Raw genomic sequence first — 25,133 nt, 5'->3', positions numbered from 1 at the left:
ACTCGGCCAGCCGGCTGCTGGCTGCAACGCAGGCGGCCGACTTTTCATAGTCTCCGTTGATTGTGATAATGCCCTTAGTTCCTGACATTTTCATCTTGAGGTAGGCATAATGCGGCACCGCCATGAATTTGGCTAGAGCTGGCCGGCCTAGGAGCACATGGTACGGGCTTTCTAGGTCAACCACCTCGAACCAAATGGCTTCGCCGCGGAAATGATCCTTGTCTCCGAAAAGGATGTCTATCTTGATCTTGCCGATTGGTGAGCAGGACAAGCCGGGTACAATGCCATGAAACACAGTCCGACGGGGCAGCAGTTGCTTCTCTTTGATCTTCAGCTTCTCCATGGTGTCCCAGTAAAGGATGTTGAGGCTTCTGCTGCCATCTATCAGGATCCGGGAGAAACGAGTACCTCGCCTCACTGTTGCAAGGGTGGCGTCCAACACCAGGGCATAGGAACCTGGAGAGGTCATCACTTCTGGGTGGTCGGCCCGGCTCCAGTTGGTGGGCTTCTCAGACCAATGCATGAACTCTGGAGTAGCGGAGGCAACCACATTCACTTCGCGGTATTACTGGCGCCGGCTGTGTCCATTGCTGGCCATGCTGGTGAAGACGACATAAGCGCCATGCTCTTCGGGGTAATCATCTTGGACTTGGTCGACTGCTGGACGGGCGGCCGACTGCTGAGGAGGCAGAGCCAGCGGGCCAGCAGACGAAGGAGGCAGTCCTTCTCCCTTGGCGATATGCACAAGCCAGTGACACTTCCGGGTCGTGTGGATGGATGTCTTTGCGCCGCTGTGGAACTTGCAGGGGCATCGAGAGTCTGCTCGAAGGAGAAGGCGGGCAACTAAGTTGACTTACCGCCCTTCTGACGCTTGGGGGGTGGCGGCCCTTCAGGTTGTTGATCTTCAACCGTTGCCACTTGCCGGCTGGTGGAAGCCGGCTGGGGGGCTTTGCGCTTGTCGTCGTTCGGCTGCTGGCGCCGACTGTTGTTTCCAGCCGGCGTTCGAGGGGCCGTGGGAACCTTCCCAGAAGTGTCCACCCAGAGTTTCAACTTCATGGAAGAGTTTTCTGTGGCGTATTTATCTGCTATGATCAGTAGCTCGTCGAGTGTGGCCGGCTCATTGCAAAGAAGACGGTGCTTGAGTAAGGTGCCCTCTCGGCACCCGGCGGTGAAGTACTCGATGGCTTGGACCTCGTGCACTCCTTCGCAGGAGTTTGACGGTTCTTCCCACCGCATCAGGTAATCGCGGGTGGACTCATTAGGTCCTTGGACGCACAGCGAGAGTTGGCGAGGCTTGGGAGGCTGCTTGTAGGTGCTGGTGAAGTCTACCCAACTGTTGACGTTGTAGGGATTGAGGTTGTTCAGCCACGTCCGGGTTGTGCCCTCGAGCATGAGCGGGACGTACTTCATGGCAACACACTTGTTGCCGTTTGCTATGCTGACAGCCATGGAGTAGCCCACCAACCAATCCTCTGGCTTCACGGAGCCCTTGTACTTGGGTGTGTCCCTTATGAGCGAGAATCCCTTGGGAAAGGCTCGCCACGAATGTGGGGGCCAAAACAAGGCGGACCCATCGCGTCTTCTTCCTCTAGCGCTAGGGATCGAGCCAGCCGGTCGATCCGGTAGCGTGCGTCATTCTCGCCGACTCCTTCTCGATGGCCCAGCCGGTCACCGAGAGTCGGATGATCAAAAGGCGGCGGGGAGGCGTGCCTCTCGCTTCGAGGAGGCAGCAGCAGCGGATCATCGCCCCATCGTTCGACTACTCGAGGGCGGCCGTCTTGGTTGCGCTCGATGGTGATGCGGGTCTGGCTGCGGCTGGCAGCCGGCTCTTTGTCTCATCTCTCGCGGGCGCCGCCAGTCGGCGTCCGGGAGGTAGCGCCATGCTCTTGGCGAGGGGGCGGGTTCTCAACCCACTGGTGAAGCTCTTCAGCGCGACAGTCGGCTTCCTGCTGGGCAGCAGGCGCATCAATAAGTTGTTGAACGTGCTCCGTCATGTAGCGACGCTCGTCGCCCTCTAGGTGGTCCAGTTCATCTGCTGCTGCCTGGGCAGCGCGTATGTTCTCCATGGGCGTGGCGTAGACTAGGCGGTCCACTCCAAACATGCTGGCGACGGCTCCGCCTCGCTACCTGACCGTGCCTGCTTGGCTGGGCCCAGCAGCAGTAGGCGTGTCACCGACAGCGCGATCAACCTCACGCTAGAAGGCTTCGGAGAGGCGTCTCATGGTAGCCAATTTCTTGGCGTTCTCCACAAGTGAAACGCGGCAGGCTTCCCGCGTCTCGGCATCCGCATCCGCAGCAATGGGTGTGGACAGATCCCGCATTGCCGCCTGCAATGGGTCCTGGTCGGCTCCTCCGGAGCCCCCATTGTGGATGATAACAAGCACCTTCGTGACGGTGCTTCCGCCACTCTCCGCGCGTGGGAGCGGATCGTTGATGACCACCAGGTTGGTGTGGAAAGCATCGAAGGAAGCCGTGTCGGAGTCGACAAGCATCAGGTCGGTGGAGCCGATCGATTCTAGGTCAAAGACCGGCTTGTTGGCGATGTGAAGCTGGTCGAGGAGGTTGACGAGGCGGCTCTCGAGGCCATCTGTGCCTGCGTCGGACGCAGGCTTGTCGGAGAGGCGGACCTCGCCAACAAGGTCGGCGACGCAGCTCGCTGCGCAGGCGACCTCCGCGCCATGCAGCACGTCGGTGCAAACACCGTCTAGCGTGTCGGGCTGGCTACGCTCGTTGGGGAGGAAGAGGGTTCCTGTCCAGAACAGATCTCCGGACAACGGTGCACCTAGCCACACGGTGGGCGCCAAATGTAGGGGGTGTGGTGCGACATATGCCAAAGGATGGCTTATCATGGAGGGGGATAATAAGGCGTCGCCGGTGCCAGGAAACGGATGAGGCGAAAACATGCACGCCGGCGGATCTTACCCAGGTTCGGGGCTCTTCTAGGACATAACACCCCTAGTCCTGCTCTGCGGGGTCTATGCATTATCACTAACTCAACAAGAGTGGCTACAAGATTGCTCCTAGAGCTGTTTCTCTAGAGGAGGAAGAAGAACAAGACTAGCCTAGCTCCCTCTCTACGTGTGTGTGTTTCTCCAAGAGTTTGAACCCTTTGCATGGGTGCCCTAGGGGTTTATATAGGCCTACCCCCCAGGGGTACACTAGTAAACTGGTCGGGTGTAGGCCCAGGCCGTCAATGTCTCTTGTGGCCGGCTTCTCCGCTGGCCGCTGGGGCCCGCCGACTGGTTGGCCCCGCCAGCTGTCTTGTACTTAGCCGATAGGCCGCGCTCGCCGCTTGCGGGTCTTGCCGGTTGCTCATCACTATAACCGTGCTTCTAATGACGCTTTCTTTGTCGGGGAAGGCGTGGCTACAGTTACGCCACCTGCCGATTGTTTACTGTAGCCATTCCCCATCTCTTCTGGTTGATAGCGCACAAACTCCTAGGGAAGGGAAGGGCCGCCTGCTGGAAGCCGGCCCTCCTTCAAGCTGACTGGCTAAGCTTGCCGCCCTCTGGCTTCTCACGGGCAAGTAGGGCACGCCACATGCCAGCCGTATCGACAGACCGTCGTGGGAGCGGGGGGGCCCTAACCTGAGTGATCTCATGGGCGGAAGAGCAACAGTGCCGCGCCGTGCGGGAGATCACCAGCCGGTATGGCGCACTGTGGCCATGACCTGCCATGGATTCGAGGGTGGCAGGCTTCTCTGTATCCATGCTGTCGGATCTCGGGTTCCGGCAAAACCCTCAAGGTTCGAACACTAGGGTGCGCAGGAGATCTCCCCCTACCAACTCACGCCCTCAACCTCGCCACGATCTCAAAGCTAAGTTCAACGAACTCACAACACAAGAGACATAAGATTTATACTGGTTCGGGCCACTGTTGTGGTGTAATACCCTGCTCCAATGTGGTGTGGTGGATTGGCTCTCGAGCTGAGGATGAACGGTACAAGGGGAAGAACAGCCTCCTGAGGTGAGGTGTTCTTGTGCTTGGTGGGTGTGAGGATGGGTTGAATCTAGTCCAAGATGAGATGGCTGAGGCTCCGTTACCTCCTATTGTGGTGGCTAATCCTATTTATAGAGGCCCTGGTCCTCTCCCCAAATATTGAGCGGGAAGGGAGCCAACAACAGCCAATTTGAAAGGGGACAGCTAGTACAAGTTATCCTGACAAAAGCAGTCTTCGCCTGCCAAAGGCTCTAGTGGTGACGCCACCTTGGGCCCCATGGTGACCTCTGTCTTGCCGTCCTGCTGGTCTTGGTCTCATTGCACCGATATGGAAACCTTTGCTTGATGCCTTGGTACTCCTTGCATGCGCTTGCCTCCTTAGCACCAAAGAGGAAACAAGGACATTGTGCGCGCTGACGCCCGCCTGGCGCCCGCCTGGTCTCGATCGTCATGGCTCACGTCATTGGAACCTCGCGAGGTTTGCCAGGCCTTTATCTCTCCGCCCCTTGTGGGCCAGCCTGCTGAGGCCGCTCCCGAGGAGATCTTGTGTCGTCCGCCTCGCGAGGCTTGGCCCCTCGCGAGGGTCTTGAATGATTGTTGGTGAAGATGGGCCGTACAGGCCGCTCGCAGAGCCACGCCGTGGGCCGCATGCAGGCAAGTCTGGGGACCCCCTTTCCCAGAATACCGACAGTAGCCCCCGGGCTCAAGGCACACTCGGGTTTGGCTTCGAGGCGAAGCCAAAGGGCAAGTGTGGAGCGTCACGGGCCCCAATAGCCGGCGGCCTTGGTCGACATGTGGCGATCGATTGGACGTGGGCGTCTCCGCTTCCCCACATTGCCTCGGCAACTGCCCGACTTACGAGTCCCTGCTACATGCAAGGAAAAACGATCATTACTTGTGATCATGGGGGGCGCTGGTTGGCCGCCTTCTGCTATAAATACGAAGGGGGGCAGAGCCCCCGTCGCCCATCTCTTCCCATTCCACTCGCTTCTCCCCCTTTGCTCCATCGCTAGTAGCGACACCAATGGCGCTATCGAAGAGGTTCTCCGCCACGGAGAAGGGGAGGGCCCCTCGCGAGGGGCCCGGCTCTCCGGTGCCCAAGCGTGGACGCGGCCGTCCCCGCAAGCAGACCGTGGCCCCCCATAGCCGCAATGGTGCCGCTTCGCGTGGCAGGGGTCGCTCCGGTCGTGGCAGTCCTGTTGATGAAGGGAGACGTGTCGTCGTCGCGTGGGCTCCCTGACCGTGCTTCCACTCAGCGGAGGTGCTGCCGAAGTTCGTCGTCTAGTCGGAGGACCCGGCCGGCAACTGGCTTCAGCTCCCGCGCTTCTTCACCGACGAGCTGCCGGCCTCAGGTCCAGGTGGGCTCTGGCTACAGGCAGACGGCTGCTGCAGCAGGGCTTCCAGGGTCGCAGTTGAGGTTTTATGTAGAGATAACTTAGCTTGACTTGCTCGGAGTAGTCTCCTCCTCACCAGGCGCTTGCTTCCTGGTGCATGTCGAGGCCTCCTTAGCCCAGTAGGCGCTTAGGAACTGCAAAAAATTCTTTAAGAGGCTTATTGTTCACCCGAGCCTTGGTCACAGGCACCACTGGCCTTAACCCAGCACTTCGTATCGCGGTACCCGAGGGGCATGAATTAGGAGAGGTACGCCATCTTGTGGGCTCGAACGAGGGTGCCTCGCGAAAAGCAGACGAAAGGCAAAAAAGGAAAAAAAACTCATGAGGGCACCCGTCCAGCCCCCTTGCGAGGAATGCGAGAGAGAGTACAGGCTAAACTGAAGACGGAAACAGAGGCAGAAGGCAACAAAACCAAATCAGCAAAGAACGCCAGAAGCAAACTTTCATTAAAAGAGGGCGAGCCAACTACGGAAAGCAAATTAAAAGACGCGTCCGGCACCTAGTCTAGTCTTCATGTCTTCTCACCAGCGCGGAGCTAAGTGCTGCCACTAGGACGTGGGAGGGAGCCCCCGAGGCCCGAGGGCAGCACTCCTGAGACTCCGGGGCATGTACAGCCCCACTCATTATTTCATGAGAGTGTCACGAGCGGAGACCTTCATAGGCACTAGGCATTCTTCACAAGCGTTGGGCCTTTCTTCATGGGTAGAACTTCCGGAGGTGCTGGATGTTCCAGGCGTTCTGGATGGGTACCCCGTCCTGTGTCTCCAGGCGCCCTGTGCCAGGCCTGGAGACATGGACGACCTTGAACGGGCCCTCCCACATGTGTGAGAGCTTATGCAGCTCTTCCCTGGAGAGCACGCGCCTCAGGACGAGGTCACCCACCTCGAGCGTCCTGGAGCGGACGCTGCGATAGTGGTACCGCCGCAGCGCCTGCTGGTATCTTGCCGCCCGTAGTGTAGCTTCGTGGCGGCGTTCCTCCCCCAGCACAAGGTCCATCCCCCACGTGGCGTCCTGCTGCGTCTCATCAAATGCCAGGACCCGTGCGGAGCGATGCTTGACCTCATGAGGGAGGACCGCTTCTGCTCCGTAGATGAGGAAGAACGGGGTCTCGCCCGTGGGCTTGGTGGAGGTGGTGCGGATGGACCACAGCACGGACTGCAGCTCATCGTGCCAGCCCCTGCCGCGGGCTTCGAGCTTCTTCTTAAAGTTCCTGGTCTTGAGGCCTCTCAGGACCTCCGTGTTGATGCGTTCAGCTTGGCCATTGCTCTGGGGGTGCGCCACTAAAGCGTAGCAAATCTACATTCCAAGGTTAGTGCAGTATGTTTTGAAGAGATTACTGGTGAACTGTGAGCCATTATCGGTGATGATGCGGTTGGGGACCCAAAAATGACTTACGAAGCCTTTGATGAACTTGACCACAGAGCCATCTGGGATGGTGCGGACGGCTTCCACCTCTGCCCACTTGCTGAACTTGTCGATGGCCACGTAGAGGTATCGGTAGCCCCCAGGCGCTCGAGGGAACGGGCCCAGGATGTCCAGTCCCCAGATTGCGAACGGCCACGAGAGTGGAATGCTCTGGAGGCCCTGAGCTGGCTGATGGATTTTCTTGGCGTGGAATTGGCAGGCCTTGTAGGATCTCACCAGCTCAGCTGCGTTGTTGAGAGCCATAGGCTAGTAGAATCCGCTGCGGAATGCCTTGACGACGAGGGTTCGTGACGACGAGTGGTGCCCGCAGTCCCTGTCGTGTACGTCGGCTAGCAGCTCTTTCCCCTATCCCCTGGAGATGCAACGCAGTGAAATGTCATTTGGCCGCTTCCTATATACCTCACCGTCCTGGATGTAGTATGCCGTGGCTTGCCGGCCCACACGCTTCGTGTCCTCCTCCTTCTCCGACAGCGTCCCTTGCATCAGGTATTCCTTGAATTCCTTGGTCCAGCAACCCTCCTGGGGCTCGAGCGCCAAGAGTAGACGTGCTCCCGAAGTCGGGCCACAGGCTGGGGCTCCCGTGGCAGGTGGCTGCGGGAGCTCCTCCCGAGGCTGCACTGTCCTTGAAAGTGGTGGTGTCGCCGATGGCTTGAAGAGCCGCTCCTCGAAGACGCCAGGTTCTTGGGGCTGTCGCTTGGATGCCCTTCTGGCGATGTCGTCGGCTTCCTTGTTGGTTCCCCGGGGCACGTGCTGCAACTCCAAGCCCAGGAACTGCTTCTCCATCTCGCGCACTTCCGCGAGGTATGCCTCCATGTGTTCGTCCTTCGGCTCGTATACCTTGTTGGAGAAGTTGACGAGGAGCTGCGAGTCGCCCCTGATGGTGAGACGCTTCACCCCCAGTGCCGCCGCAGCCATCAGGCTGGCTTATGAGGCCTTCATACTTTGCAATGTTGTTGGAGACCTTCTTGCCCTGCTGGAAGCAGAGCTGCACGACATAGTAGAGCTTGTCCTGAGTGCGCGAAGGCACCATCGAAATACATGACCCAGCCATCAGGCGCCTCACTTCCCAGTGAGAGGGACCGGTCCTCGCCTATTTCAAGCGTCGGGGCATCCGTCCATTCTGCCACGAAACCGGTGAGCGCGGCTCCCTTGATGACCCTGGTGGTGCTGAACTCCAACTGAAATGCATGCAGCTCGATGTTCCACTCGGCGACCCTCCCACGGAGTTGGGGCTCCTAAGCACCCTCTCTAGTGGGTAGGCTGAGACGACATTGATGGGGTGGCCTTGAAAGTAGTGCCGCAGCTTATGTGAGGCCACCAGGAGCGTAAGTAGGAGCTTTTGAGGCATAGGGTATCATGCTCTTGCATCCCGCAACATTGTGCTGATGAAGTATACCGGGTGCTCGACGAGGGCAGGTGCGCTGATGAGGCTTGCGCCTTCCGGGAGTTGGGGTGCCTCCTGAGGTGGTGGAGCCCCCAACGATTGATCGCTTGTCGGGGCTTTTGCGGGTTCGGGGGTGTCCTGCTGAGCTTGATCCTCTGCTGTCACTACTGCGGCCCTTGCGGCGCCCTCCTGGTCTTGCATCGTCTCTGCTGGGGGTGTAGCTTGGCGTGATGCGCCCTTGGCTTGGTGTTCTTCCCGAACCGCCACTAGAGCCGCGCTGGCGGAGTGGGGAGTGGTGACAAGATAAAGCACTAGGGGCTCGATAGGTCTCGGCGCCACCATCACTGGAGGGCTGGTCAGGTATCTCTTGAGGTCTTAAAATGCTCTGTCGGTCTTCGGGGTCCACTCGAATGGGCCCTTCTTCTTCATCAGCTTGAAGAAGGGTATGGTGCACTCTCCCAGCTTGGAAATGAAGCATCCCAACGCAGTCACCCGTCCAGCAAGCATCTGCATTTCCTTGAAAGTCTGCGATGGACTCATGTCTTTAATGGCCTTGACTCTCTGGGTTGGCCTCGATCCCCGTATGGGACACAAGGAAGCCCAGCAGCTTATCGGAAGGGATGCCAAACACACACTTCTCTGGGTTGAGTCGCAAGTCCACCTAGCGGAGGCTTTCAAAGGTCTCCTCCAGGTCTTGGATCAAGGTCCTCGCCTCCCGAGACTTCACCATGATGTTGTCGATGTAGGCTTCAGCATTTCTCCCGAGCTGCCGGCCCAAGGCGATGTGCATGAGCCGCTGGAAGGTTGCGCCTGCGTTACGCAGCCCGAAAGGCATGCAAGTGTAGCAGTACACCCCACACGGGGTCAGGAAGGCTATCTTTTCCACATCTTCTACCGCCATCTTCATCTGGTGATATCCTGAAAACGCATCTAGGAAGCACAGCAAGTCGCACTCGGCAGTGGAGTCGACGATCTGGTCGATGCATGGAAGAGGGAACGGATCTTGAGGGCAGGCCTTGTTGAGGTTGGTGAAGACGACACACATTCGCTCCTTCCCGCCTTTCTTGGGCACGACGATGGGGTTTGCTAGCCACTCGGGGTACTGAACCTCACGAATGACACCCGCAGCCTCCAACTTGCGGGTCTCTTGGACGATGAAAGCTTGCTTCTCCATGGACTGCCGCCTCGCCCTCTACTTTACGGGGCGTACGTTGGGGCACACCTTCAGGTGGTGCTCTGTCACCCCTCTTGGGACCCCTACCAGCAGATCAGGCTCCCAAGCGAACACTTCCTTGTTTGTGCGCAAGAACTTCACCAGCGCCTCCTCCTGATCAGGCTCGAGGTTGGCGCCTATGGTAAAGGTTGCCCCTGAGGACCCGTCCTCCTCGACTGGCACTTGCTTGGTTTCTACCTTGTCTTGAGTGAAAAACTGCTTCTTCTTGGTTGGTGCGACTCCCTTGGCCTTGGAGGTATCCGCGTCGGCGGGCTGCGCTGTCATGGCGGTCTTGAGGGCGAGCTTGAGCATCGTCAAGGCTTCCTTGGTGTCCCCAACTACTATGAGGACACCCTTGCTCCCGGGCATCTTCATGAGGTTGTAGGCCGGATGGGTCGCCGCCATGAACTGAGCCAGGGCCGGGTACCCGAGGATGGCATTGTACGGGAGGCCGATGTGGGCGATGTCGAAGTCAACCAGTTCGGTGCGGTAGTTTCGCGCGTGCCGAAGGTCACACGGAGGAGGATCCGCCCCGGGGAGTGGGCAGAGCCTCCACCAAGCCCTGAGAAAGGCTTCCTAGGGCGGAGCCGCTCGAGCGGTATCTGAAGAAGGCTGAAGGCCTTGACGGAGAGCATGTTGAGGCCGGCGCCACCATCGATGAGCGTCTTGGTGATAGACATGTTGCAGATGGTGGGCGTGCAAAGCATTGGGAGCACACCCGAGTCGACGGTGGAGACGGTATGCTCCCCTGAGTCGAAGATGAGGTCGTCCTCGGGCGCGGCCCAGCCCGACGGAGCCCCCGGGCGCTTGGGAGTGGCGCCGATCTGGCGAAAGAACGGCTTGACATGACGATCCGTGGGTGGTGCTTGCGAGCCGCCAAGGAGGGTCGCGACCGCGTGGTGCGTGATGCGCCGGCGCCGCGTAGCGCGCAGCGAAGAGGCCGCGCAACTACTCCCAAGATGCCACCGTGGATCTGGGGAGGTTGAGCAGCCAGGCGCGCGGTGCGCCAGTGAGGGCCATGGAAGCCAGTTAGCCATGACCTTGTCGTCGCCCCCGGCCTTAAGGACAGCCTCCTCATACGCCAGCAGGAAAGCCGATGGGTCCGCCGCGCCATCGTAGCGTGGCGGCATCTCCGGCTTGAACTTGGGTGGCCACTGCGCCTGCCGCAAGGCGGGAGCAAGGGCTCGGAGCCCCCAAGCGTCACTGTGGGCACCCGTAGATCTAGCCGGAAGGGCGGCGCCAGCCATGGAGAATGGGCGTGAAGATGGTGGAGAGCGAATCGACAGAAGGAAAACTCTGGTGCACCCCTACCTGGCGCGCCAAATGTCGCATCTCGGGTTCCGACAAAACCCTCAAGGTTCGAACTCTGGGGTGCGCACGAAGATCTCCCACTACCAACTCACGCCCTCAACCTCGCCACGATCTCAAAGGCAAGGTCAACGAACTCGCAACACAAGAGACACAAGATTTATACTGGTTCGGGCCACCATTGTGGTGTAATACCCTACTCCAGTGTGGTGTGGTGGATTCCCTCTCGAGCTGAGGATGAATAGTACAAGGGGAAGAACAACCTCCTAAGGTGAGGTGTTCTTGTGCTTGGTGGGTGTGAGGATGGGTTGGATCTAGTCCAAGATGAGATGGCTGAGGCTCCGTTGCCTCCTACTGTGGTGGCTAATCCTATTTATAGAGGCCCTGGTCCTCTCCCCAAATATTGAGCGGGAAGGGAGCCAACAACGGCCAATTTGAAAGGATACAGCTAGTACAAGTTATCCTGACAAAAGTAGTCTTCGCGCCTTGGGCTCCATGGTGACCTCCGTCTTGCCGTCCTGCTGGTCTTGGTCTCATTGCACCGATATGGAAACCTTTGCTTGACACCTTGTTACTCCTCGCCTATGCTTGCTGCCTTAGCACCAAAGAGGAAACAAGGACACTGTGTGCGCTGGTGCCCGCCTGGTCTCGATCGTCATGGCTCACGTCATTGGAACCTCGCGAAGTTTGCCTGGCCTTGATCTCTCCGCCCCTCGCGAGCCAGCCTGGTGAGGCCGCTCCCGAGGAGATCTTGTGTCGTCCACCTCGCGAGGCTTGTCCCCTCACGAGGGTCTTGAATGCTTTTTCGTGAAGATGGGTCGTACGGGCCCGCTGGCAGAGCCACGCCGTGGGCCGCAGGCAGGCAAGTCTGGGGACCCCCGTTCCTAGAACACCGACACATGCCATGTCTCATTGTATTCATGGGAGCTCAGACTTTGAGGGCGCCTGGGGCCGCCTGCTAGGATTCGGCCTCTCTGGAGGCCGCCTGCTAGGAGGTGGCCCAGTTTGTGGTCGTCCTCTGGGTCCACCGTCCTTTGGCAGCCGGCTGCTTGGACCAGCCGGCCACAAGAAGGTGGCGATTAATCTTTTACACTTGAGGGGCGCAGTCGGCCCCGATGTCTTGAAATGCCATGGGAGGCAGATGAGGCTACCCATGGCCAATAACTCCGACACGGACGAAAGAAGCCTTGCCTTGTGCAAGTTGATGCTGCTTGATAATGATGGCGCAAATGGAGATTGGGTTGTTTATATTGGGTACAACTGTGAGTGGGAAATTGTGAATGTTTACACTCGTCAGCGGATTCCACTTCCAAAAATCTCAGAGTTCCCTGAGGTTGAGCACACAGATGATCTACGTACGTCCAAATACGATCATGGTGACTGTCATCTACAGAAGATAGCAATTTGTCAAGTTCCCAGCCGCTCTTGGAATTACAGGAACTATCATGTTGTTGCTATCTTCTACAAGCTTGTTGCCTTCCTTACTTCCACGCCTGGATAGATATTTCTCAAAAATCAATTTCTGTACATGGATGAGTACTGTGATGCAATTCAATACGAGCTTCTTGTGTTTGCTGCCACCACTCGTGGCACTATTTTTGCATGGAATCCTTATGGTTTCGGTACATTTGTCTTCCACCGTAATTATAATTGTTTCATCCACATGCATGCGGGTTATCTAGTTTCCCTTTACTAATTAACCTTCTTGTGTTTCCAAGGTCCTGTGAACATTCCACCACCTATACTTGAAATTTTTTATAACCAAGGGGGAGATGACGATGGTGATGATCACGAGCATGAGGGTGAGCAGGACCTATATACTCAGTGGCGCCTGGCAAATTATTTCGATGGATCACCTCTTCTTGTGTGTATACATTGCACTCCTGATGTTACTACTAAGGAAACAGGTGTTGTCTCCCATGGTCGCACTCTCCGGACCTATTCCAACATCTGTTGCAGGGTATTCGAGATGGATACTAGTGTGCTAGTGCCAACACCTTCTCCCTGGTTCAGTATTGATAGTCTTGGAGAAAACTCGTTCTTCCTTGGATAAAACTATCTAATAATGGTGAAAGGCGATCCAACTACTGTTGACACAACGTTACTACCATTTATGAGAAGCAATTGTATCTATACCTCGGACATTGCTATGGTTCCCTACCCTGGCAATCACAATATGCGTCCTGATATAGGCCGCTTCAGCCTGGATGATCAGTCCTACATTGGTCTCGATATTGACAATAGCTGGCCCTTCCCAGACGCTTACCTATGGTTCAAAGCAAGCGTTTCCAACGCCGAGGATTAGTTAAGCTAAAGTTCATTTCATTGCTTGTTATTTGTTGTGTGATAAAAACTTTAGTTTTTACTAGAATCTTTTGTTGGAAATAATCTATAATCCAACATGTATCCTCGTTGTCGTTGTTTGTTGATGACTTGTTGTATGTAATGAATGGTACATTTGCATATGCATGTCATAAACTTAATTTATGAATGGTTTTCGAGTCACTTCTTGGAGTATGAGTACCATAGTAGTATATCCAGCATCTGGTTATATGAAGTTGCCACATCACATAGAGCCAACCTAATAGTGGAGTATGCTAGCACAATAGTTAGTTCTAGTTAGATCAACTAGAGCAGGTGTCGCACGGAGGCCAAGAAATATGGTGATAGCGTGACTGTGTGAGGTGGGCTTGTACGTAGTATGATGTAGGCACAGGGCTTGCCGTGTCTCCTATTCCTCTGGTCTAAATGTGGAGAAGATTTGGTTGAGTTCTTCCTCCTTTTGCCAACACATGGGACATCCAGCATCTAGGTCGTGTCATGCAAGAAAATGGAGTGTTAGTTGAAGCCACGTGATGTGCATCTTGGGTTAAACTGTAAATAGAATCTTACTCTTGAGTAAATCCAAAAGCGGCCACCGAAGATCTTTATTGGATTTTTTTTTCATCACCAGCACGTTGAGGTGAAAGATGTGCAGGTTCAGTGGGTCGTTTTGCGTTTTCATTGACATGTGGGAGCGCATGTGAGCAAACAGACGATGGGCTCCACGCGTCTATTGGCCGGTTGAGAAGAGAGAGAGAGAGAGAGAGAGAGAGAGAGAGAGAGGAGAGCTGAGCACGGACTCCGGAAAATTTCACAACAATATGAGTAGTACTAGTGGTGTATCGTACTCCTGGAGATAATGTGTTCGCTCTATGTAACCAGCACCTCGATATAGTGGGGCGGCATGGGCCATAACTAGCATTCACGTCTAGCAGTACGGCACACGCCACCCACACGAGTCCCATCTAACACCCATTTTCTTGGAGTCTGTGCTACATCCATCTCTTCTCCCTCCTTTTTTCTCTAACTCAGCCATCGCGCGGTAGGCGGGGTGGGGGTTTGCTGATAGTCGGTTTGCTCAACTGCGGTCTCACTTGTAAGTGAAAATGCAACACAGCACGCATTCCCCCTTGAGCGGCGTGCCGGACCAACCATGTGGGGATGCAATGCAAACACGGCGGGCTTTTCCTTTTGAACTCGCAACTTGTAAAATTTGGTTCTGCTCCATGGCGTGACCGATAGATAGAAATAACGATTTCCCTAGAGTAATGAGAAGTTTGGTTCTGGCACGATTCATGCATGGAGTACGTACGAAAATTATGAAGTTGACGCGAAAGGTAAGATAATTACTAGTACAATATACTACTACATGCAATTGATGGAAAGATAAAGTTACATACAGATCCATCAACGACATCCTCACGCCCTAGTGTGCCGGGTCACCAACCGACATGTGAGGAGTAGCGACGTTAGTGGCGAGCTCAACATGCTTCTGAACAATGCCATCCAAGGTTGCCCTGCGGTCCAAGAAGGTCAGCGTTCTATCGTCCTCCTCTTGCACGTAGTAGTCCTTGTGGACGATTTGCACATAGACATGGGTGATTATGTCGATGGTGTCTTGCTGCGCCAGGCGCTGCGCGACGAGCGTGACCTCGAGGTGGACATTCTCCGGCGCGACGGCGGGCAGTCGTAGGTCCACTAGTGTGTCGAAGAGGTTGTCACCATAGAGTCCATTGAGGTGGCGGGCATCGTAGAGCCTGGGCGCGTGGGCTGGAGGCCTACATCAAGGTCGTCCGTGAGCTTCTTGATGACAGTAAACTCGTCAAGGAAGCCAACGAGGACCTCGTCGAACAAGGAGATAGAGTTGTCGTCCAAGAGACCTCTCGCCATGGCGGCCTCAAGCATGACCTGGAGACGTTCCTCGGTGCCGGGCCGCAGGCCGGCGTCGTGGACCATCTGGCACAGCCGATTGATTCTCGCGCTCATCACCTCCATGGGTCTAGCTTCTAGTCAACTGATCTTGCGATTGGAGTGATCACTCTTGCCCTTGGTCAGGGTGCATAGGTGCGTCGGATTTAGTAGATTGGACTGGCGGGGAGCCTTTATATGAGAAGTTCAGACTGCGTTACATTCACGTGTGTGTTGTCCATCGACTCCTCGGCCCTCCCTCCATGTTAGTGCAGTATAGTCATCTCACTGAGACCAAGTTGGGGCAAAACGAGAGAACTTTGATGTTTACTGGTTTATTGGTCCCCTTTGCATTTTGAGCCAAGTTTTGACCTTTGATTTAACTAATAAAATGTTAATGCATGTAACCAAAAATAATATCATTGGCAACTATGTTCAAATACGAATCCAATGATACAATTTTTGGTGACATGCATTATTATTATTTTAGTTAAATCTATGGTCAAATTTTGGCACAAAATACTAAGGGGACCAATAAACCAGGACAGAGGTAGGAGTAGTATTTAGTAATTAATGTCATTGCATAAAGAGAATCGAGCACTGCATGTTGTGCTAAGTGGTCTCAAGTCATTGAATGCATACGCACCCCATGTCTCCTATTGGGTGATTTCTTTTTTCATGGCAAAAAGTAGGGAACGAGGTGGGTAGTTAATGCACCACGCCTAAAACTTTTGGGATTATTTGGTTTTCGTAACGTGACTAATGCACCACTACGAAGGGAGTACAATAGTAGTCTTTGATTGCAATTTTTTGCTGGTAGCTTACCAAGCTGGCCGCTCAATGAGTACAATAGTAGTCTGATTGATGAGACTTCAGATTTGAGCCATCTACCAGAAGGGCGACTGTAGAATATCATCGGGAACTATGTTCAAAACTGAATAAAACAATACTCCATGTATTTATTTACAGAGGGAGTAGTATATTTTTTATGACATGCCTTACTAGATATTGCTAGTCAAATACTAAATCCGAACAGACATGGTAGTACTACTAAATCCAGACGGTGGTGCTAGACTAGTAGTAGTACTACCAATGTAGTACTAGTACTATACTACCCGTTGGTCAAATTACTCCTCACATTGAAGTGACAAGACCCGCGCCGGAGATGACACTTGAGTGTAGGCGCCGTGTTCGGCATACCAAAGTCAGCCTCAACGTGTGCAGTCACTATCATCATGGTTGTAGAGCTAGCCTGCTTACAACTAGCCGTGTTCGACATAATTTCTCGTGCATTGCCACGAGTATCTCTACTCCTTTATTATACGAGTAAGATGTCCGTGCATTGCATGGAACACCAAGATGGGGGGTGGACGGTGCCAACAACAGTCGTCGCGCCAGATTGATCCATGGCCTTCTAGATGTGGTGGGAAAGAGATATGGCTGATTGTGAGAGACACAGAGTTGTTTGTCAATAGGGAATAAGTGCGGGGATCTTGTCAGGACCCCGATTCCAAGTCACATCGATCTAGCCGGTAACACCTCATATCACATTGCGGCCTCACGCACGGTATCCCCCACGGGTGCCGCCTTACCATGGCCCGGGACCGTTTGCGCCTTTTGGCTCACGTATATGATAGTGTCGCTAGCATCCATATGACAGAGAACCCAGGCCGACATGGCTAGTCATGAACCCAAAGCGGCGTAGACCTATGGAGACAGGCATACATGAATCACATCGAGCATGTCGGTCATCAGCGAGTGAATCCGGGCTATAGCACTGGGCTAACAGGACTCCGGGGAACCCGGGCTGTAGCAGGCTAGGCAGGACTCCGGAAGTCACCGCGTGACATTTCCCCGAAGGGACAGATTTAGGAACGAAGTGAAACACATGACGACCAGTCAAGTGTCCTGAGCAGTAGTGCTGGGCTAGCAGGACTCTGGTGAACCGGGCTGTAGCTGACTACTATGGCTCGAGGAACACTAGACTACATTTCCCCATAAGAAAGGCTGCCAAGGATAAACAACTAGATTGTCGGATCCCACCCATACCAACCATTTCAATCATACACACAATATGCCCGATATGAGTACATACAACATGGCATCACAACAAACTCTACAACTCAAGTACTTTATTTAAAAAGGCTCCGAGGAGCCATACATAACATATTCATACATGTAGGGGGTCACACGACCCGACACTCAAGTCATACAATCATACAAGCACATGCGGAAGCAACTAGTCTGAGTACAGACACTAGAAAGAAAGAAGGCTTCTCGAAGCCTGTCTATCTACATAGGGCCCTCCATGGCCAGGATCACCACCTGGGTGGCTAGTCACTCGTCGACATCAAGGTCTACGTAGAACCCATCGGAGGGGGCGGTGTTGTCGTCTGAAAACAGTAATTAAGCAAACATGAGTACAAAGGTACTCAGCAAGTCTTACATCAGAACCTACTATACATGCTCATTCTCAAGAAGGTGGTGGAGTTATTGCAGCAAGCCAGCTTTGACTCTTGGCTAAGCTATCCTACGAGACTCCACTAGTAAAATAGTTTTCGCACACGAGTCCACTACTCACCAACACAATACTCCACCGGGGATCCTCCCTCGTCATCCTACGAGAGGGCCATCCTCGGTACTCACACTTATCTTGAGTCTTTTAGTAGTATCCATTAACTTGTCTATGAACTGTATAGGCAACCAAGTAGTCCTTTACCGCGGACGCGGCTATTCGAATAGATGATGTTAACCCTGCAGGGGTGTACTTCTTCATACATGCTCTCACCACTTACCGCCGTTTACACGACATGTACTCGGCAACCTTCAAGCGGAAGCCCAACGAGGGTGTCGGCCACGGCCTACCTAAACACTCAAGTCTCTAGTCCAGGTTTATTGCCTATCCAGGTTCCATCCGTAGGGAGTCCGGCCGAGGTTTCCACATACGGCCCCGAACGATGTGAACAGGGTTCCCGAGACACCAAACGGGTGACTCGGTACACCGTGCCATGGTGTATCTACCGCAACATAGCCCACCCCTAGGGTCAGCGCTACGCACGGCCGCCAACACATAACCTACAAACACCAGAAACTAATTGCAACTCCTGGACAGAGTACTAGGGTGATTAAGAAGCCAAGAGGGTCCATTGGTTTCGGGCCCAATGTATGGTAGTAACTGAATCTTAAATCACACATACAGATCTCAGCTCTTAGGGACGACCTCAATGAAACAACCCACCATGTACTCCTACATGGCCTCTCATCGATACCTTTACCAAAACATGTTCAACACATCCCTCACATTACTGACATAATCATTTCACTCTAGCCCATCACCCAGATGAACCAGACCTGACACAACTCTAAGCATAGCAGGCATAGCAAGGTAGGAATCACATACATGGCTCAATCAACTCCTACACATGCTAGTGGGTTTCATCTAGTTACTGTGGCAATGACAGGTCATGCAGAGGATAAGGGTTCAACTACCGTAGCACACAGCAGTTTGAATCGCGTTGTCTTAATGCAGTAAACAATAGTAGAAGCGAGAACATGGGTTTGTATCGGAATGATCAATGGGTTGCTTGCCTGATGTAGTGGTAGTAGGGTACTGCCCTTCAAACGGATACTCGGGGTTATCCTCGGAGGCAGAACCTACCACGAAAGACACACCGAACATAATCAACACATGACAATATGCAACAATATGATGCATGCTATGACATGGCAAAATGAATGTGTCTTGGCCTAATGCAAGCTAAAACAGAAAGGAATGAACCCATTTGAATCAAAGATTCAAATGTTAGTTCATTTAACATAGCCTTATTAGTGCATTATCTTATTTTGCTTAAACAGCAAGGTTATCTTGTTTTGTCATGCATGAAACCATTACAGATGGATAGATTGAATTTTTCTGATCATTTTTCATATATAAATTGTTTGATTTGGAGCTATGGTTGATTTTCTATGATTTTTAGAAGTTTTGGCTATTTTCTGGAATTCCTATATAAAAATAAATCCAGGAAATGAATAATTGCGTCAGCACTACATCAGTGTGACATCAACAATCAACTGGGATGGTCCAGGTCAAACCTGACCAGTGGGTCCCATATGTCATTGACTCAGCTAATTAATATGGTTAATTAACCTTAAATTAAGCCTAACTAAAATGTCAGTGGGGCCGGGGCCCACATGTCAGCGGCTAACCTAACTAAATTAGTGTTAGTTTAACTCCTAATCTAGGTTTGACCAGGGGGCGGGGCCCGCGTGGTCAAATGGGTCAAACCCACCGGCGACATGACGCCGGCGAGGCCCAAGACAGCGGCGCGGCTCGGAAACGCAGCACAGGCGATGAAACGAGCGGCGGTTTGGCTTGGCGTGAAGCTGGCGCTCGTCCGCATCCAACAGAGCAAGCGAGAAAGGTTGCGGTGGAGTGAGCTTGCCGGAGTCGAGCTCGTGGCGGCGGCCGGGGCTCGGGCAACGACGGGTTCGGCGCTACGGTGCTAGGCAGGAGGAGCTGGTGGGCGCTACGGGCTCCTGGAGCCGTGCTGAGCGCAGAGGTGTGCTTGGCTTCAAGCCACCGGCGGCGACGAGGCACGGTGGCGGCGAGAGTCGGACGCGGTGGTTAGTAAGGCTAGAGGATGAAATAGACAGCGGGGAGCGAGGGGTTCGGTAGAGGAGCTCACGGCGGTTGCAGAACGCGTCTCAGCGGGCTCGGGGGAGGTCGGACGATGTCGGGGCGTTGCCGGCGATCTCGGTTGCTCGAGGTAGAAGACGACCGTGGTGATGACGTTTGGGCGCGTCCGGTGCAACGTGGCTCAGCGGAGAGGACGAGGGCGACGAGGCGGGGCTTTTGGAGGGGTCAGTGAGGCGAGGCGAGCACGGTGGTCACGGTGGCGACGAACGGCGGCGACGGCTTTGCCCTGCTTCGGGAGAGAGCGAGAGAGGCGAGGCAGAGTGAGAGTGGAGCGGTCGAGGGGTCCAGGGGGTCTGTGTGGCACTCGTAGACGGTGTCCGGGCATCGGCAGAAGCAGGAGGTGGCTGCCGTGTGGCTGCGGGCGCCGGCCACGCGCCTCTCGTCCTCCTGGCGAGAGGAGGAGGATGACTGGCAGTGGCCAGTGGGCTGGGCCGAGCTGGGCCAGGCCAGGGCGACAGGTAAGTTCCTTTCTCTCTCCTTTTTCTGTTTTTTATTTATTCTATTATTTCTGTAACTTCAGGGCTTTATTAAAAATGCCAGGGCATTTCCAAAAATCATAAAATTAATCATGGCTACTGCTTAGAATATATCGAACAACAAACATTTTAGTTTATGATTATTTGAGCATTTAAAATATTTTATAGCATTTAAATGCCCAAATACAAATACTATAAGAATTAATCCAATGATCTTAAGATGTCCTAGAAAAATGTGCACCATTTTTGTCAAAGGTTTTAACCCAAAACAAAAAGGGTGGGCTTTTTGAAAGGGCATTTCAGGTTCATTGAAAAAGTTTTTAGTAAACACTAGTTGTTCCAGGGGGGCTGGGGGTTCTGTCATCCCCATTTCAGTTTTTTGGGAATTTAAACATGATGCAAATGTTCAACCAATCCTAATGCATGACTAACACAGGGATGTGACAACTCACCCCCACTCAAAAGAATCTCGTCCCGAGATTTAGGATCCTCCGAGAGGAAGGTGGGGTACTCGAGTCGAAGACGATCCTCCCTTTCCCAAGTGGCTTCTTTCTCGGAATGGTGTGACCATTGAACCTTGAGAAACTTGATATTATGGCATCGAGTGGTACGCTCGGCTTGATCAAGGATACGAACGGGATATTCCCGATATGAAAGATTATCTTGTAGATCAAGCGTTTCATGGTCCACTCCACGGATAGGATCCGCGAAGCAATGCCTGAGTTGAGATACGTGGAAGACATCATGAACTCTGGAAAGATGTAGAGGTAGTTCCAATTGGTAGGCAACTTCTCCTCGTTTGGCAAGAATGCGAAAGGGTCCAATGTAACGAGGAGCCAATTTGCCTTTGATACCGAAACGATGGGTTCCCTTTAACGGAGTAACCCGAAGGTAAGCTTTCTCGCCGACTTCATAAGTCATGAGCTTATGTTTACGATCATATTGGCTCTTTTGACGAGATTGGGCTGTTTTCAATTTCTCACGAATAACGCGAACCTGCTCTTCTGCTTCCTGAATCATATCCGGGCCAAAGAGTTGTCTTTCCCCGGTTTCTGACCATTTAAGAGGCGTTCGACATTTTCGTCCATAGAGAACTTCGAAAGGAGCTTTGCCCAAGCTAGCTTGATAACTATTGTTATAAGCAAACTCCGCGAATGGAAGGCATTTCTCCCAACCCATTCCGAATGAGATGACAGAAGCTCGGAGCATATCTTCCAGAATATAATTGACTCGATCTACTTGACCACTTGTTTGAGGATGGAAGGCGGTGCTAAAAGAGAGACGAGTTCCCATAGCATTTTGGAAACTTTCCCAAAATCGAGAGGTGAAGAGACTCCCACGGCCTGAGTTAATTTCCAATGGGACACCATGAAGAGACACTATTCAGGAGATGTATAAATCAGCTAGCTGGCTAGCGGTGATACTCTCACGAATAGGTAGGAAATGGGCTACTTTGGAAAGATGGTCGATCACAACGAACATGGCATTATTCGCTCTCTTGGTCCTGGGAAACCCAGTGATGAAATCCATACTGATTTTATCACATTTCCACTCAGGAATAGCCAAAGGTTGAAGGGTGCAAGCAGGCCGTTGATGCTCTGCTTAAACACGACAACAAACGTCGCAATTAACAATGTATTGAGAGATTTCTCTCTTCATCCTAGTCCACCAAAACCTCTAGCGTAGGTCTTGATACATTTTAGTACTACCGGGATGAATGGTGAGAGGGGATTCATGAGCTTCCTTAAGGATCAGCCGCCTCAGGTTTCGTGCCTTGGGAACCACTAAGCGCTTTCCAAAGTATACGACACCTTGATCATCAACGGAGAAACAATTCGCGACTCCTTTCTTAATGTTTCTCTTAATACGGGAGATTCCCGAATCTACCTTCTGTGCTTTGATGATCTGATCCGTAAGGGTAGGTTTCGCCACCAGGGTGGATAGGAATCCTCGAGGAATAATGTGAAGATTAAGCTTACGAAATTCCTCATGGAGAAGTGGTTGACTTTGTTGTAACATCAGGTTGTTACAATAAGATTTATGACTTAGTGCATCAGCCATGACATTGGCTTTGCCCGGGGTGTAAGTTATTCCTAAGTCGTAATCCGAGATCAACTCGACCCAACGTCTTTGCCTGAGATTCAAATCCGGTTGGGTGAAGATATATTTCAAACTTTGGTGATCGGTGAAGATCTCGCAACGATTACCGAGGAGGTAATGTCGCCAAGTTTTAAGTGCATGGACTACAACTGCAAGCTCTAGATCATGTGTGGGATAATTTTCCTCATGTGGGTGTAATTGTCGTGAAGCATAGGCAATTACCTGACGATCTTGCATGAGTATGCAACCTAGTCCTTGTCGTGAGGCGTTGCAATAGATAATAAAGTCCTTGGAGAAATCTGGTGGTACCAGTACGGGAGCAGATGTCAGGCGTCTTTTTAGTTCCTGAAAGCCGAACTCGCACTATGGAGTCCACTCGAACTTTTTATCTTTCTTGAGGAGTTCAGTTAGAGGTTTAGCAACCTTGGAGAAATTCTCGACGAAGCGGCGGCAATAGCTCGCTAAGCCAAGGAAGCTCCGAACTTGCTTGACCATCTCAGGTGGAGTCCAATCAAGGACGGCTTGAACTCGCTCGGGATTGACAGCAATACCCTTACTAGAGATTACATGGCCTAAATAGGTCACTTCTGGCAACCAAAATTCACACTTGGAGAATTTTGCACAAAGGCGATGCTCTCGAAGTTTCGTCAATACCAGCCTTAGATGTTCGGCATGTTCCTCTTCATTCTTGGAGTAGATGAGTATGTCATCGAGGTATACTACGACGAATTTATCCAAATACTCCATGAAGACCGAGTTCATTAACCGAGAGAAGGTGGCTGGGGCTTTGGTTAAACCGAAGGACATAACGGTGTACTCGTATTGGCCATAACGAGTAACAAAGGCCGTTTTGGGAATGTCACCGTTTCTGATTTTAATTTGATGGTAGCCCAACCTCAAATCCATCTTGGAAAAGACTGAGGATCCAGCGAGCTGATCATACAGATCGTTGATCCTGGGAAGCGGATACTTGTTCTTGATAGTGACCAAGTTGACAGGTCGGTAATCTACAACCATCCGATCCATTCGATCCTTCTTCTTGACGAAAAGGACGGGGCAAGCCCAAGGAGAGGAACTAGGACGGATGAAACCCTTTTTCAAGGACTCATCGAGTTGGTTCTTAAGCTCGGCTAGTTCTAAGGGTGCCATCTTATAGGGTCTTCTAGAAATTGGAACGGTTCCTGGAACAAGGTCTATCACAAACTCGACATCCCTGTCAGGTGGAACACCTGGCAGTTCTTCTGGAAAGACATCCGGAAAGTCTCAGACTACCGGAATATGCTCAAGGTCTGGAAGGGAGTTGGCATTTAGGGAGTAAAGCTGGCGCTTGGCCACTCGAGTTAAGACATTGACTGTCTTGCCCGATGGGTGAGTAAGTTGAACGGTTCTAGTGGCACAATCAATCTTAGCGTAGTGAGCTGACATCTAGTCCATACCCAAGATGATGTTAATGTCCGAGGACTTGAGAGCTATTAAGGATGCAAGGAAGACAAGTCTATGAACAAGAATTTCGTTCCCATGGCTTACTCTAGAAGTTTTCCATTTGGAACCCGGAGTTTGAATTACCATGGAAGTGGGCATGTCACAGAATGTCGTGGTATGCAATCGAGCATAGCTCTCGGATATGAATGAATGAGATGCTCCAGTATCGAAAAGAACAGATGCCGGATGGCAATTAACAAGGATCGTACCAAGGACGACGTTAGGATCCTCATGAGCCTCCTAGGCTGAGACATAGTTGACATGGCCATGTGCAGTGGTGACCGGCTTGGCGTAGAATGTCTTTCCCGCTGGCTTACCACGGCCAACGGACTTTCCAGACTGATTGGGGTTGCTGTTCTGGGGACACTCTCGACTACAGTGACCCAGCTCTCCACACTTGAAACATGTCATAACATTGGGGCGTGGAGCAGCATTAGCAGCGGGGCCACCATAGGGCTTGGGTGGTGCAAACTGCTGGTTGGGACGAGGCGCCTCAAAGGATGGCCTCGGAATGAACCTGGGTGGCAGTGCCGTGCTTGGAATCCACACCCGGCGCTTCTGAGATCCAGAGCCGGATGAAGAGCCAAAATCACGAGAGTGCTTGCGTGAAGCGTCATAGTCAGACTGGCCTGTCTCGGCACTGATGGCTTTATTGACCAACTTCTGAAAGGAGGTGCACTCGTGCAGACGAAGATCGCGGCGAAGCTCAGGGCTAAGTCCCTTGCGGAACCTTGCCTGCTTCTTAGCGTCGGTGGATACCTCTTCAGGAGCATATCGTGCCAGATTCCCAAATTCACGACTATATGCATCCACAGTCAGTCTTCCTTGGGTGAAATTGCAGAACTCTTCCCTCTTGCGATCTATGAGACCTTCCGGAATGTGATGCTGATGGAAAGCCTCACTGAATTCAGCCCAAGTAGTGATTTGGCCGACCGGGCGCATAGCTTCAAAATTTTCCCACCAAATGCTAGCAGGGCCTTCGAGGTGATAGGCAGCATAAGTAACCTTATCAGCTTCGGCTACGTTGGCAGAACGTAGCTTGTGGGTGATGCTGCAAAGCCAGTCATCCGTGTCGAGGGGCTCGATGGAATGGTTAAACTTTGGTGGGTACAGCTTGATAAAGTCATTGATTGACACCAAGTCATTTTGCTGATGGCGTGTAGTGTTCTGCTCAATCCATTCCAGCAAGCGGTTAGTCTCACGCTTGTTTCTTTCCGCCTCCAGCATCACTTCGGCCAGAGAAGGCGGGTGAGGCAAATTTTCACCCCTAGATGCACTGGCTTCCCCCTGCTCCGGGGCAGCAGGGTTGCTACGTGTGTTGACCATCCTAGGAGAAAACAAGACAATGGTTTAGATAAGGATGGCACAAACTTAGCAAGGAAGTGCAGAATGTAATGGATAACACGGAATGCAGAGATGTTCATCCATATGTCATGGTAATATAGAACTGCCATATATATACCAACGGTCATACACACCATACATA

The sequence above is a fragment of the Triticum aestivum genome, chromosome 1A (genome assembly GCF_018294505.1).
Source record: "Triticum aestivum cultivar Chinese Spring chromosome 1A, IWGSC CS RefSeq v2.1, whole genome shotgun sequence".
Lineage (NCBI taxonomy): Eukaryota > Viridiplantae > Streptophyta > Magnoliopsida > Poales > Poaceae > Triticum > Triticum aestivum.
This window is presented reverse-complemented; position numbering follows the sequence as displayed.